The sequence below is a fragment of the Micropterus salmoides genome, unplaced genomic scaffold (assembly GCF_014851395.1).
Source record: "Micropterus salmoides isolate LMB-PRFRI ecotype aquatic unplaced genomic scaffold, ASM1485139v1 Ms_hic_scaffold_21, whole genome shotgun sequence".
NCBI classification, from domain to species: Eukaryota; Metazoa; Chordata; class Actinopteri; order Centrarchiformes; family Centrarchidae; genus Micropterus; species Micropterus salmoides.
The window spans coordinates 8,878,172-8,895,049 of record NW_024041262.1 but is presented as its reverse complement, the minus strand read 5'-3'; the positions used below and the strand labels follow the sequence as shown (position 1 = coordinate 8,895,049).

The following is a 16,878-nucleotide window of genomic DNA, read 5'->3' as shown; positions in this document are numbered from 1 at the left end:
GATATTAACTAATTTAAAGACCCAATCTTGCCATCTTTATATTAATTTGTTTGCCTTCTCATTGGCAAAATGGTATCTCCATGCATGCATTTGTAAATTTTCTATCATTACTCAGCATGTCCTTCTGTTGTGACATTCAAGGAGCCCTCAGTCCAAATGTATTCCTGTCTTGTTCATGCACCAGAACAGTCGTAAGCCTTTACTCTGTCACTTGTTGAGTATTTATTCAGCTCGTCAAAGTAAATTTGCTGCTCGAGTCTTCATTTTTTTTTCTCTTAAGGAACACACTAATTAATTTACTCCAGTAAAAGCGTTCAAAATCATCCCGTAGTCTTTGAGGTTTCCCACTGCAAAGCAAAGACCAGTTTTGACTTTTTCTTGTCAACCTTCACTTACAGCAGCACAAGAGCAGTTATAGTGTACATGCTCAATATAGGTGTAACTGCTTCACAGCCATTCATTCACAGAAGTTAATCTTAGACTGTCAACACTCAGCGTTCTCAATGTTTCCCAAAACACCCACAATTAGTAGTTTTAATGATAGATTTTCAAAATCCAGACTGTATGACAGCACCCCTAACCCAACATTTACTGTATATCCTTTATGTGCTTGTTCCACGAATCATTTGGAGTAATCTTATGCTTATTTTGAGTTGAATAGTTAAACCAAAGATGTAATTTTTAATTACTGCATATTTACATAATATGAAAACATGTAGATGTCTTAAGAATACATGTACTCTCTTCTAGAATCTAGAATAAAGTTTTGTGAATCTAAAATGTGTTTGGCCAATTACAGTAGTATTCCTACTGAATGACCAGTGGGACAAAAGCAGTTTGTAAAAGACGACCAATGTGTTCGGTGTTAGCAATGGGAAAGAGTAGGACTTTACAGATTTACAATAAGGAGCTAAGTACTTTACACACACTATGTAAACTGTTTGTATTAAACCTGTTTGTCAGGCCTTTTGGGGTGCATTCTATATTCATATAAGTAATTAAATGGGCTATCAGAAGTATAAAAATATATGCTGCATGTGGTCATTATTTGAGAAAACATGAACTTCTGTCACTGTGGGTTTTGGTTATCACACCAAATACATCCTCTTTATTACAGGTGACAACATTTTTTGAAGGTGAACTCAATTTGACATAATCAAAAGTGAGACTTGCTCTTCTCTTCAGCCAATCTAGCGCATGCATTCTGGTCTTGCCCTCAGCATGAGAACTACCATCAGTGAGGTTCTTGGGATGACGTTAAGACCTTGTAGCTATATTTGGTACAGCAGACGCAACTTTGGGTTTAAATGCAAACCAGTCTGACATCATTACATTCACATTGTTTTTGGCCTGAAGGAGAATTTTGCTGGTGTGGAAATCTACCACTCCTCCATCTGCTGCAGTTTGGCTAGAAGACAAAATGCTTTTTCTAAAACTAAAAAAGATTAAATTTACACTGAGGGGGTCTGTGAAACATTTCTACTTGAAATATCAACCTTCCATGTCATACTTTGACGGTCTATTGATTACCTCACAGAATAACTAAAGCATTGTAAATTAGCATATTCTGAACCATCTAACATGTTGTAGGGGTTGTGCCTTGGAAGGGCGTGAAAATGTGCAAATACAAGGCCCATACCGGCTCGGACGTCGCCCTGGTCAACAAGGTCCACGTCAGGTGCTAAGGAACCAGTGCAACCTGATGACAAATGGTCTACTGGAACAAGACATTTCTGGACTAGAGCAGAAAATATGGATCTGATGCAATGCTACTATACATGCGATCCCGGGGAGAGGGGTTATATGCAGAGACTGTGGGATATATGGATGCTTCGAAACCCATCATCAACACCGACAAAGAAACATCTCCTAGCTCAGTTTTCTAACATCCGAAAACGGCAGCTCCTATCACAACTAGAGACTGATAAGGTACAACAAATATGTCACCATCGAGTGCTGCACATACCAAGGCGATGCACTATCCCCGCTGCTGTTCTGCAGAGGCCTGAACCCCCTCAGCCAGATCATCACAAAGACTGGCTATGGATACCGGTTCCTATGGTGGTCACCTCCTCTACAGGGATGACATCAAGTTGTATGCCAGAAATGAGCGAGTCATTGACTCACTGATCCACACTACCAGGATCAACATCAACAACATTGGAATGTCATTCGGCCTGGACAAGTGTGGCCACATGGTATCAAAAAGAGCGAAAATGATCAGAACCGAGGGGGTTGAACTATCAGAAGGCCACATTGCAGATGTTCGGGACAGCTACAAATATCTTGGGGTGCCGCAGGCAAACGGAAAGGAAGTCCGCCTCAGCCAAATACCTACAGAGTGTAAGGCAGGTCCTGAAAAGTCAGCTGACTGGGAAGAACAAGATCTGAGCCATCAACACATACGCCCTGCCAGTCATCGGATACCCCGCTGGTATAATAAACTGGCCAAAGGAGGAAATCCACTGACATCAAGACAAGAAAGCTCCTCAATCCCCAAACTACTGTCCAGGATGAAACGACAAAGATCCAGGAGTACATCATGGAGATGGCCCCCAAAGATTATCTTAGTCAATACTTCAGGCAGCAGAAACCCAAGGGTGAGGACAAGGAAGACGAAGAACCTTCATGGAGAGACAAGCCGCTGCACGGCTTGTACCACAGACAAATAGAAGAAGTAGCTGATATCAAGAAATCGTACCAGTGGTTGGAAAAGGCTGGACTAAAGGACAGCACACATTAATCATGGCGGCACAAGAACAGGCACAAGATCCATAGAGGCTGGGGTCTACCACACCAGGCAGGATCCCAGGTGCAGACTGTACAAGGATGCCCCTGAGACAGTACAGCACATAACAGCAGGGTGTAAGATGCAGGCAGGAAGTGCGTACATGGAACACCATAACCAGGTAGCTGGCATAGTGTACAGGAAAATCTGCCATGACTATGGGCTGGAATTCCCAAGATCGAAATGGGAGACACCTCCTTAGGTAGTTGAGAATGACCGAGCTAAGATCCTGTGGGACTTGAAGATCCAGACTGACAAACTGGTGATGGCTAACCAACCAGATATCGTGTTGATCGACAAACAGCAGAAGAAGGCTGCAGTGATAGACGTGGCGATCCCAAGCGACAGCAACATCAAGAACCACCAGGAGCGTCAGTGTCAGTGACCACAGTGAGGAGTGTCAGCAATGTCTGGTTGATCTTCGCATTGCAAAATACAAACAATCTAATTATGAGTATAATTCTAAAAGAAAGCTAGCACTGCATTCTCATCGGTGCCCCCACACATTTAAAAGCATATTATTTATTTTTTCCAAGCCTGTCTTGATACAATACTCACATGCCAAAATGTTAAGCGTTACTGGTGCTTGCCATGATTCCTTGTCTATACTGACTCTAACGCTTTCTTGATCTGACTCAACTGTAATAGGATGAGGACAAAATTCTAAAGTTTTGAGGCTTCAGCAGTCTGACTTAGATAAGTAAGTAGGAAGTGGGACACCATTGATTTTTTTAACTAGACTGCTTAAGCCTCATTCAGCTTCAACTGGGGATGTGGATCGATACCCGGTTCTAAAAGGACCCGGTTCCAAAATTTCTCAAAACCCGAAAATCAATAAGGTCCGAGCTGATCAATACTGCTATCGAGACTAGCGGGTCCTATAATGTAATGTTAAAACACGATAAATAAGAAAACGAATGTTTCCAATAATAGCACCAAAACACGGTATTACACAGGCCCGGGACTGTTTATCATCAGGCTGCAACCTCTGCCTGCTCTCTGTCGTCTCCCACACACACACCCCCCCACACACAGCGGCCAGCAGAGAGAAACGCCGCTCCGTTGCGGTGGAGACGGTGAAGTTAAGTTGGCACCAAACTACTCGAGTTGCCGACAGCTACACTTATGTACTTGCAATAAAACCTTTGCGAGTAAAAAGACAATACTTTGTCAATACACCTGTCTGTAAGGTAACGTTAAACATGTACAAAGGGTTCATTCAATCATCTCTATAATCAGTCTCTCATCCTGCATGTTTTATACAAGCACAGCTAATGTTAACTTGGCAATTAGCCTAATGTTAAAAACAAGCTAAATAGAAAGATGTCTGTCTGGAGCATAGACTGCTCTGTAGTCTTAAAATCTGGCACATTGTTGTAAACTCAGTTGCTGGCTCCTTCAACCAGATAACGTTACCTGCAGGCAGTGACTAACAGCAGAGAGGAGGTGACTGAGAGATTGATGCCTGAGTTTTTATTCTTTTTAAACGTCACTCAGTATTGTGATGTCAGATATTGAGTTTACATAGTGACTTTGCTGTTGTAAACATTAATGTTGCTGCTCTAGAAACAACATTTAGTTGTATTTAAAATATCAAATTCAAAAACAACCAGGCAGTTAATATGCACACTTCAATATTTGTTTATTTATCGCAAGTCATATGTCATCTAAATATATATAACAATTTTATTGCACATTGAATATTTTCCTCATACCGTGCAGGTCTACCTCATGCCTGTTGGGTCTGGTCTTACCAAATAACCATCACCAAATTCTCAAAAAAAAACTCTGAAAAACTGAATGCAGGTGGCGGAAAACAAATCTCCAGGTTCATTATGACACCTATAAAGAGAGACTTCGCATTTATAATTTAGAACTGAGAAATGCAAGGCGGTCCTTCTTCTCTGACATCATCACCAAAGACACTAATAATGCCCGTGCCCTGTTTGCTACTGTCGACAGGCTAACCGACCCTCCTGTGTCTGTAGCCTCTGACCCTCTATCCACCAGGGCCTGCAATGAATTTGCCTCCTTCTTCACAGACAAAATTCAAACAATTAGACAAGCAATCAGGTGCCTCCATGTCAGTAACAGGATATGTCTTGTCCCTGTGTCCACTTAAAAACAATACATATAGCATGAGACAATTTGATTCTATTAACCATAAAAACCTGGAGGACATAATACAACATCTGAAATCCTCCTCCTGCTGCCTTGATATTCTGCCAACAGGTTTTTTTCAAAAATGTGTCTAAATGCATGGCCTCAGATCTACTACAAATTGTCAACATGTCTCTCCTCTCAGGTTTTTTCCCCACAGGCCCTGAAAACTGCAGTCATCAAGCCACTTAAAAAAGAGCAATCTAAACAGGTCACTAATGAGCAATTACAGGCCCATATCAAATCTCCCATTTTTAAGTAAAATCATTGAAAAGGCTGTTTTTCAAAAGCTTAGTGCTGTCTTGGCACTAAATAACTGTTTTGATGTCTTACAGTCAGGTTTTCGACCACACCACAGCACTGAGACGGCTCATCATGATCCATTTAAACATTGACAGTGGCAGAATTTCAGTCTTAGTATTATTCGATCTCAGTGCTGCATTTGACACGGTCGATCACAACATATTACTAGACAGACTTGAAAACTGGGTTGGATTTTCTGGCACAGTACTAAAATGTTTGAATCCTACTTAAAGGACAGGGACTACTTTGTGTCTATAGGTAATTACACATCTGAGCTGACAAAAATGACATGTGAAGTTCCCCAAGGCTCCATTCTGGGGCCTCTTTTGTTTAACTTTTACATGCTTCCACTGGCTCAGATTCTGAAAAACAACAAAATATGTTACCATAATTATGCAGATGACACACAGATTTACATAACCATTTCACCAGGGGACTATGATCCCATACGGGTGCTGAGTAACTGTATTGAGCAGGTCGACAATTGGATGTGCCGGAATTTTCTTCAATTGAACAAAGATAAAACTGAAGTTATTGTTTTTGGAGCCAGGGAGGAACGAATGAAAGTCAGTGCTCGACTTCAATCTGTAATGTTAGAACCACAAATCAAGCCAGAAATCTTGGTGTAGTTATGGACTCAGACCTGAATTTGAGGAGCCACATTAAGACAATTACAAAGTCAGCCTACTATCACCTGAAGAATATATCAAGGATTAAAGGACTTATATCTCAGCAAGACCTGGAAAAATGTATCCATGCATTTATCTTCAGTCGACTCGACTACTGTAACAGTGTCCTTACAGGGCTCCCAAAGAAATCCATCAGACAGCTGCAGCTGATTCAGAACGCTGTTGCTCGAGTCCTCACTAAGACCAAAAAAGTTAGCTTTCTGTCCCCGGAGTCAAAACTAAACAAGGAGAAGCAGCGTTCAGTTATTATGCTCCGTATATCTGGAACAAACTCCCAGATAACTGCAAGTCTGCTGAAACTGTCAGTTCTTTTAAATTAAGACTGAAGATTTTTCTTTTAACCATTGCTTTTAATTAAATATTTAAGATTTTTCTTTTTACCACTGCCTTTAACTAGTAGATTGATAACTTACACTGTACTGTAACTTTTACTGTCCTGTTTTCTTTTTCTTTGTTTTTAGCTTTTTACCATTGCTTTTAATTAAATATTTACACGGTGAGATATTAGTAGATAACTGAGTGAAAAGATAATGAGAGTGAGATTGAACAGAGTGAAGGAAGTGGTCTTAAATCTCACACCCGAGTGATTTGCAGGAACCTCTGTCCACCTGAAAATGTGGGTCCAGAGTATAACTGGATCAAAGTGGCCTGTGGACAGACATGTCCTGGTTTCTCTGTAGTGTCCGAGGGTTTTTGGAGTTTCAGTGGACCCAAAGATTGCTGTGGACCCAAGTACAGACTAGCTAGAGAGAATAGATTAAGTGTACTTCTCTGTTTATTCTCTTTTCAAAATAATTGTAACTCAATTATTTGCTCAACCCCTCAGCCTGTTTTTATTTTCCATTTAACTCTTTTAACCCTGATTGTAGGGCACGGTGGTGTGGTGGTTAGCACTGTCGCCTCACAGCAAGAAGGTCGTGGGTTCAAACCCCGGGTTGCCCCGGCTTCCTCCCACCGTCCAAAAACATGCAGGCTAGGTTGATTGGTTACCCTAAATTGTCCTTAGTGCGTGCGTGAGTGTCTATGTGTGGCCTTGCGATGGACTGGCGACCTGTCCAGGGTGTACCCCGCCTTGCGCCCGATGTTAGCTGGGATTGGCTCCAGCCCCCCCGCGACCCTGTACGCAGGATAAGCGGTTGACAATGGATGGAACCCTGATTGTACACTGCACTGTAACTTTTATTATATTGTAATGTGTATTTTTTTCAATTTCCCTATGTTGCTTTTAAACTTTAAACCCTGTTGTGTTTATGTTTTATGTAAAGCACTCTGAATTACCTTGTTGCTGAAATGTGGTATACAAATAAACTTGCCTTGCTGCACTGATAAAGAATCGGATCGTTAAGCGGTCTCAATAAGGGTATCAATAAAAATTATCGATCCCCATCCCTACCTTCAACTAAACTTAGCCTAAAATCCTGTGTCCTCTAATGGGGACTTCAGGCTTTGGGATCCCTGCAATGTATACTTCATTCTGCTCAACTTAGACCTATTGTCCTCATTAGTGAGCAGTTGCCTGTGCCCTCTAGCCACGTTCTGATGTCTGTTTCTTCTTTGTTACACATTGGTTACACATACTCATTTTTTTTCTAAAAGTACGTCCTGTTCAAAGACAGTGCTACTAATATAAATACACACAGAATCAAAGCCCAGGTCTTGGGAGGTTTGGGAAATATTTTTTCATGAAAGGAGAAGTGTGGATTTGTCCCTAATTTCTATATCAAGCTATATAGTGCAACAGTTGTACCAATGTAATTCTAAAATAATAATATTGATAGCAATAACAACAAATACATCCAGCTGCAACTACTAAAAGACAAGTCAAATTTAAACAAACACAGTGACTCAAACAATGGGTGAGAAATAGAAGCTAACCATAACCTTAAACATGACAATAGAAGAGATTTGGAAGCCAGTGCAGTAGGGCTGGACCCGAATATTTGACTATTCCTTCATTGGGTTGGTATTCAGTTTTCAATTGTGGGATGTGGAGATTCGCACAAGCGCCTACAGTGCTGTCCCGCACAACGCTGCACACACACCAGCTTGCACCGCCCTTTTCAGTTTCTCTCTTGTTGTATCATATAGCGACAGACACATACAGGCTGCTATCTGTCCGCTTTCAACTTCATTGTCAGCCGTATGTGTTACTGCCCATGTATGTTTTATAGCTCACATTTTGAACTTTTTCCACTCGCAATTCTGTGGTAACAACCGCATGTGAGCTGCTTGTGGAGAAGGCCTAGAGTACATCTCTCTGTATGGCGACCGGTCATGGATGGAGTTGGTGTCTTGGACGGAGAGAAAAATAAAAAGTCATGCTCAGCACATAAAGAAATTTAGGATTTTCTGTCTTGTATTATGTTTTCAGGGCAGCCCAAGAATTTAAAAATAAGCTTGTAAATGGCTTTTAACGTGATCATGTACTGGAAAACTTAAAAATAAATGCAAATGAGACATGACAATTGAAAGTAGATGGCTCTGCCCTCCTACTCATCACAAGACAGTAACAATCAAATTTCACTATTATAGTACAGAGGTCCCAATCAGTATTGACTGACCATTATGTGATCAACATTGTTGCTATGGCAAAGGTAATCTTAAACTCACCTGAAGGTCATAAATCCTGAGGATCTCTGCAGGACCTCTGCTCTCTTGGCCTTCTGCGTGTACAGGGCAATCAGTTGTGGTATGCATCTCTCAAGCTCACAGTAGAAGTGGTTGCATAGGTGCAACATTTGTAAAGCGATGACCTCAGCAAACACCTGCAAACACATAAATGTATGCAGATCAATGGTTTTCAACTTGGGCATTGACAGGAAAACATAATGCATCAATTATTTGTTTTAAGCAGGATGGCTGGCTATATGGCAAAAAGAATATAGTTTTTACCTGAGAAATGGACACGGACCACTGCAGTGACAAGAAAAGAAAATGCAGGGTCATCCTGCAAATTTCTTTAACCTGGTTTTGCTGCATCAAAATGAAAGATTATGTCACTAAGAATTGAGTTAGCCAATCAAATAAATTTTAACATAGACTAATTCTATAATATTTCATCATTTAGCTTCTACCTGAAGCAACATTCCCACACCAACACAGACCCTTGTGTGTTTTTTCTCAACAATGCCATTTTTGGTCTGAACAGGGTTGAGACAGAATTTCAGTCAGGTATTAAACAGAACCATAAAGAAGTCATTCAACCGCATCATCATAAGTTTATAACAGCCTTTAACAGAGTCTACAGTGAAAAATGTTTACACTTAATGCTGTAATAGATATTTACTTTTCTCAGATTTTGATTACTGACAATCATTTCTGAAAGAAATCTATGAGAATTTTAAATTGCTAAATATACATATTCATTATAAAATCTCACAGTCACAGCTGGACTAATGCACTTTTCTAAAACAGTACAATATCCCCCCTATGTCTCCAGTCAAGGCTAAATTATCTTATTTATGTTAAAATGTCATCCACTGTGAAATGTTGCTGCCTCCAGTTCTATCACTATAGTTAATGGGCACACAATGTAAGAACACCAACTTTTGATTAGTTTACAAAATAAAGGCCGTGTAAACACTTTTCACAAACATGTGATATGGGTATGGAGTTTATTGTTATGATAAATGTATTTAGACTTAGTAACCAGTTTATTAGGTACATCTAGCTAAATTTAATGCAGTCTAATCCAACATTTCTGCAATAAATCCTCCCTTCATAAAAATGATAATGTGCAGTTTTTGTTTCAACTGTATGATAATTTTGGATCACATGGACCGGTGTTTCTGATATTTTGTTATCCCATTTATATCAGTGAGGCCACGCTAAATAAAAGAGACTCAGCTGTTTATAACGCAATACAGTTCACCAGACCACAAACTGCATCTGCCATAAATAATAATTAAATTTAAATAAAAACTGAACATTCCTCACCAACTTTCATAAACAGTGGGAAAATATTCCTTTACAAATACATATTACAGCCACTTCAGATGAGAATGAAGGGCTGAGGGGTTTATTAGGTTCACCTCTGATAAAATGAAACATTCAGTCATGCATCAACACTATTTCAGAATGCATCTTGCCGAAATCTCTTTGAAGCTCGAGGTAACTCAGTGCTCAGGTTCACTTGAGAGGACAGATCTATTAAAACAGATTACAACGATGTAAGTTCAATATAAACATAAATACTTATCATACAAACATGATAATTACACAGTTCCAACTAATTTGACTAGAAAATCTGAAAAAAACTGGAGGGGTTTTCATATCATATTTAACCTATCAGTGAAACCAGGCTCTATTGTTCCACATTATGGATGTTTTTACTTTTTGCGGAACCCTACATCTTACTACTAGGGCTGGCCCGAATGTCATTTTTTGAGCTACGACGCTGCGATAGTAATTAAGAGTGAATAATTGAAGCTCCCCGTTATGGCGATTGTTTAAAGGTAAGTTGATAAGCAGGCTGTCATTTCAAGAGCTACAGCTATGTATTTCATAGATAGAACAGAACAGCAGAAGAAGGATAAATGCCCAAGAAGTGAGGGAGGATCGGCTAGGGGAGAGAACAGCAGGCATGGGTGTGTGTCTCTGTGTCCCTGTGAAACAGAAAAAAAACTAGAGAGCGCTCCGTTTATTTATTCTCATTGCTAGGCTAACTAAGTGATTATTACCAAATCTTTGCTTTTAACTTTGTTATGGCAAGGCTAGCAGACCCAAGTGCAGGACTAAGAAAGGGAGGACTTAGATAAAAGAGGAATATTTATTGCAGGGTAAAAAGATTGGTTATTTAGCAGGTGAAGAGCGAGGCAGAGTGAAAATAGATGAGTGCCAAACCGGGTTGGTGGCTGCTGAGAGAGTCTGATCCAAGCAGGTCCAGAGCAGTTGCGGTTCCTGCCAAATCACTCAGGGGGGGCTATTGTTGCGATGATGGCTAAGGTGACCAGTTCAATGGTCTTAGTCTGCTAGAAGACAAGGATTGTTCCTTAGGCTACATACTGTACAGTATTTGTGAACAGCTACATCCTGAAGTTCATTGTCAATGTCTACAATGAATGAACAGTCCACAGTTAAGATCAACAGATCTTTAGACCTTTGGATGTAAAGGCAAATACAGTAAAGGGGAAATACAGTATAAAAAGGTATATTCTATTCTACTTTTTCTTCTTACCCTATTAAAGTATCCACTGTTCTCCTGTAACTGTATAATCACACAGTAACAACGAGCTATGTGCTGTTCTCCCATTCTCACTCTGTATTTACACATAAACATCAAAGCCTGTAAGGGGAAATACAGTATAAAAGGTATATTCTATTCTACTTTTTCTTCTTCTTTTTACCCTCCTCTGACAAGATGCCAGTTGTGGCCACATCATGCTACCTCCTCTTTCTTCTTCGGTTTCTGTCAATAAAAGAAAAAAAACACATAAAATAATTGTTAGTCGTTAAGTGCAGCTGACTTTAAATTGACTCCACCACCACACATAAAACATGGTTTAATAACAATCACATTAACATAAGCATAAAATTCGGCTTAATAATAACTATCAAGATTATTGGCTTAGCCTATGGTATTTTACGGAGCATAAATTAGCCAAGTGGCTAGCGGACTTTTCCTCTCCTCATAGCTTAACAACTTACATGTATTGTTTATACTGTGTCTTACTCACCGCTGGTAAAGTCACTGCATCTCCCGACACAACACCACGGTCGAATTTTCAGCCTGAACGTACGTTTTGTACAGCAGCTGGTTGTAGTGAGAGCAACAAGCTGGAGGACCGCCGAGTCCGAGCCCTGCGAGCCCTCCCGGAACCCATAGAGATTGCATTGCAGCAGGTGCAGCTCGAAAAAACTGCCTTTACATGAAAGTCTGTGAGAGAGAAATTTACAACCAGACTGAAACCGCACCAAAAGAGGCGGGACTCCACGGAACACGACTTGACGCTGATTGGACAGCGATATTCAGAGACAAGCTGTCTGTCACAAACAGTCACAGCTAACTACAGTGTGGTAGAAGACAAAAATCTCTTGCCTTTCCCAGCTTGGCGTTGCGTCGCCCGGCCGCCCTAATGAACAAGCCGCCCCTGGTCCACAGCAGAATCCGGGAATAGTTTAACCGGGCGGGGGTCCAGACGGAGAGCAGACTGGATGAGCGGTATTTCTGGCAGCGGAACGAAATCTAACACATTATATAATTTCACTTTTATTATAGCGACTAAATGCTCTTCTTCTACAATTGGCCTCATAATTATTTAGAGTTGTGTTCATTATGTTGTTTGTTTCCAGCCTACAGATTAGCTACTGCTGTCATCACACAGTTTAAAGTGCTCCCAGACAGCTGAGGGCTTCATTTCGTTTTCCCTTTGATGTGAACTGGAGCGTTACATTCACTGCTCTCAGCGGAGGTCAGGCGCACGAAAAAACCCACAATAATCCAATCTCAAAATTGAAACTCCAATTTGTACCCATACCGTCTAATATTCGGGGTCAAGCCCTACTTACTACAAACCCTGCGTTTAGAAACCGCTGTTAATTTATATGAAGGCAGAGCTTGACTGTCTCCACAGTAACGTATAGAACTAAAGTAATGTTAACTAACGTTAAGTTACAGCAGTTCAGTGCAAAGTGAAAATTAACATTACCTCATTGTGTTAGCCAGCTAACTTCAAGTAACGTTAACTTTAGCCTTTCTCTTAAAATGACTGCGCCTGAAAACAGAACTTTTTCCACTTACCAGACCAAAGCACATGTAACAACAAACAGCCCCAGATGAAAGATCGTAAATGTGGACGATTGTCTGGAAAGGTTTCAGCCACTGGTGATAGTTACGTTAACTTACGTTAGCTACAGTTAGCATAACAGGAAAACGGCAAACTGTCTCCACATACTGCTTCTGGTCATCCCAGTGTACGGTTATAAAATAAAGTCAGAACAAAAAAAACAGTTAACAGTTTTTCAATCGACATTGTGCAATGGGCTTCCCCATTTGGTGGGCATGTCAGAGGTGTTACCCAATCAGCTGCAACACATTTGTAAACACAGCAGTAAAAATCCGCGCGCTTGCATACACAACTGTGTACGAGATGTTCCGATACCATTTTTTCCCTCCCGATACGGATTCCAATACTCGTGCTGTGGATATCGGCTGATACCAAGTAATGATACCCATACCAGTGTGTTAAAAAAAGAAAAAGATCGTACTATGCCTGCATGACTGTTCTATGATTATCATTGTGGTAAGGCCTGGCTCAGGTTAAACCCTTTGTAAAACATGAATGAATACATCAAATGGAAGCAGTATAAACAGTAGTGCAACAGCAACTTAAATATAGGAATAATTATTATTTTTAAATTAAAGTGCAGCCACAATTTTGTAAAATAAAGGCATTTAAATTTTTAAATAGAGCAGTATAAAACAGTACTCCAACAACAACCTATAAAGTAAACAAAAAAAAACAAATCAAAAGAGCAGCAGCTACACATTAAACAAAATATACTTTAAAACAAGTAGGCTACACACTGCAGTAGCATTTTGCTCATAATTTCAAGAGCAAAGGCAGATTTTTCTTCAAGATGATGAGCATTTCTGTCCTCTCTCCTCCTAGCCTGTTCCTTCTTGCATCAACAATGTTGGATGCTGCACTGAACAGTCTCACTGTCAACACTGGTACAAGGAGCAAAGAAACTTTGCAGCGGTGGCAGCCAGGGTGGGAAACCGAATTTCGTTGACTCCCCAGTACTGGAATGGGCTGTCTGAGCGTGGGACCGTTTGCTCTGTCAAATATGTCTATTTGAACTTGTGTGCTTGTGCTACTTATTCCTCATCATGCTCCTGCAGGATTTCCTCAAACAGGCCTTTCAAGCTGCTCTTTCTGCTAGCTGTGCTTCCATATGTGGGGCTTTATGGGGGTTTTCTGGCACTGTCTCTGCTCCCTCAGGTGTGGTCCTGCTCAGTAACTCCATCTTCTCCACCTCTCGGGTCAGAGCATCCTTGGCATGCTTGATGCTGTGTGCTCCAGTGAAGCATCTAAAAACAATGAAAAATAATAAATCTTAGTGTAAAACAAACAACCTCCTCCATAGTAGATTTTAGTGGTAACATATTAATGCAATAGTAATCAATAATAATGCAATATCTAGTTATCCCAAACAACATTTCAAAATTGTGTTTATAATATAGACATTTAATAAAAATATTAGACATACCCGTCTTTGAATCGTGGGTCTAAAAGAGTGGCAACTGCATACAAGGGCTCATTCGATGGTCTTAAATCTTTTCTGGACAGCCTCAAGAAGGGTTGTTTTCATGGTTTTTATACCCGTGTCCCCCTCGTTCTCCCAGGCAAGCAGACGTTTCAGCACTGTGACTGAGGTGATTACTTCAGCTGCAGAAGAGGTGGAGGAGCTAATCTTTCTGGTCAGTTCTTCAAATGGTGCTAGAACAGTGATTATTTTCTCCAGTAAAGCCCACTGGTTAGCCGTAAGGGTCACTGGCAGGTCATGGTCAGCTCTGTATGCTGAAATTGACCGCTTCTGCTCCAGTAAACTCAACCATATAGAAGGTACTGTTCCACCTCGTTGCTACGTCTTGGTGCAGACGTTTGGTGGGCATTTGGATCTTTTTGAATATCTTCCAGGCATGTAGTAGCCAGTGGCGAGTGTTTGAAATGCGTGACTATCTTCCTACCATTCACCAGTGCATCACTCACTTCTGTGACAGTAGCCCATCATGCACCACCAGCTGGTGAGTGTGGGTGAAGCATCCCAAACTTGGTACATACATCTCGTCCATGGCTTTCTTCATGTTGTCGTGCAAAACATGAACGTTGGACTTGGGAATTTTCCACTTTACTAGCATCCCCTCAATTGCTTCGGCAATGAATGTGCCAGTATGTGACCCTCGGAACTCGTTGGCGTGCAGCACCGCACTTTGAGGGGTAAATGTTGACTCTGTCCACCCAGTGTGACATTAAACTTAGCAAAGACATGGGGCACACGTCAGAGCTCCAAATGTCTGTGGTAAAGCTGATTGCAGGCACGTCCACTCCAACATTGTCGGTTATCTTTGTTGCTTTTTGGCTGTCTTTGGGGAATTTATCTCATCGCTGGAAGGCAGTTTCCAGAGTTTGCTGCTGCAATTCGTCATTCTTTTTCCCCTTAGCTTTGGTAAATTCGTCGTGCTCTTTAGTGTGACGCGTCTTCAAATGTTTGATTAAGTTGCTGGTGTAGAAACTTGCGGTTGTGGAAGCTGGATAATATATAGAGCTTCTGCATTGGCACACCAGTTAGAGTATGAGGACCAGAGATGAGAGCCGTTCAACAGTTTATTGTCCTTAGTTTCCCACTTCAACAGTTGACTGACAGGTGATTGAACAGCTAAAAGGCAAATGAAAACAATCAGTAGACAGAAGTTACTCTAGCGGGTCATAATCAAATTAAAGCACTTATTAGCTGTTAAACAAGGAAACAACAATAGCAGATATACAGAACTTACTCAAGTAATGCATCCAGTACACAGTCAACTAGGAAGGATTAGCGAGGCTTCATGCTAACCCACATGCTGCAGCAAACAAATGGAAAGGACTGAGCAGGGCCTCATCAGGCCTTTTATCAGTTCAGGTGTGGCCTGACAGGTTGTGGCTAAGCCCCACCCCCCTGGAACTTGTCAGGAAGGAGGATTTTCTACAGCTGGTGTTGAAATTTGCAACACTCGTGCCACCCCTCAAAATTGCTCCTTTGCATATGTTGCATGTCGCCATCCACTGTAAAGTACTGCCAAACCGCAGACATGATGCGCTAACTTTAGCTTCTTTTAAGGTAGCATCAGGTGATCAATTCTTCTTCGCTCTAAAACAGCAGCTGCCAACGGCAGCATAGCGCAACTGCCAACAAACGGAGCTAAACCGTAAATAGATTCCTATTTCTAATAAATTATGTGGTATTGGATCGATGCCTGGACTCCAGTACTCTCCGAAACCGATGTCAGCATTTTTGGCAGTGTCGGAGGCATTTCCGATACTGGTATTGGAATCGGAACAACTCTAGTTCAACCCAGATAGCAAGACTACATTGAATAAATATTGATTTTTTCATCTGAATCATCAGAATGGTTGAGATTGAAATCTCAACCCTAAACAAATGTTGAATCAATATTGCAATACTGATGAAAAACGACCATGTATGAGCGTGACATTGGAATAATATTGATTTATAGTTGCCCCGATTATACTTGATTAAGCATTGATTTGTAGTTGACTGGGTAACATGATTGAAAAGTCATTGAATTATTGTTGACCGGGAAATATGATTGAAAAGTCATTGAATTATAGTTGACCGGGAAACATGATTGAAAAGTCATCTATTTATAGTTGACCGGGAAATTATGTGATATTGAAAAGCAATTGATTTATAGTTGACTGGGAAACATGATTGAAAATTCATTGAATTATAGTTGACCGGGAAACAGGTTTGAAAAGTCATTGAATTATTGTTGACCGGGAAACATGATTGAAAAGTCATTGAATTATAGATGACCGGGAAACGACGAATGACAAATGATTGAATTATAGTTGACCGGGAAGTAGGATTGAAAAGTCATTGAATTATAGTTGACCAGGAAAGATGATTGAAAAATCATCTGTTTATTGTTGACCGGGAAATGACGTGATATTGAAAAGCCATGGATTTATAGTTAGTTTATAGTTATACCGGGAAATACTGTATGATTGAAAAGTCAATGCAGCATTATTGACCGGGAGACCATCGCTTGGTGAATCAACGTTCCTGAACCCCACACATCTCACAAGTCCACATCAGGTAAGCACATATTTATTTATCTAATGTTTAATTGTACCAAATTTGTAGACATTTATCGTTTATTGACATTGTCTAACATTATATGCAGTCATAGAATATATACAAGTGTTTCAATAC

At 40.6% G+C, this 16,878-nt stretch overlaps 1 long non-coding RNA gene across 1 annotated transcript; it reads right to left on the bottom strand.

The window, feature by feature from the left end:
• Positions 1-13,267: 13,267 nt before the first annotated feature.
• Positions 13,268-15,538, bottom strand: LOC119916581. Its single transcript, XR_005447114.1, has 3 exons — positions 15,440-15,538; positions 14,152-15,321; positions 13,268-13,972 (listed from the first exon to the last, which is right to left on the bottom strand). It is a non-coding gene; the product is annotated as an uncharacterized LOC119916581 (long non-coding RNA).
• Positions 15,539-16,878: the final 1,340 nt, after the last annotated feature.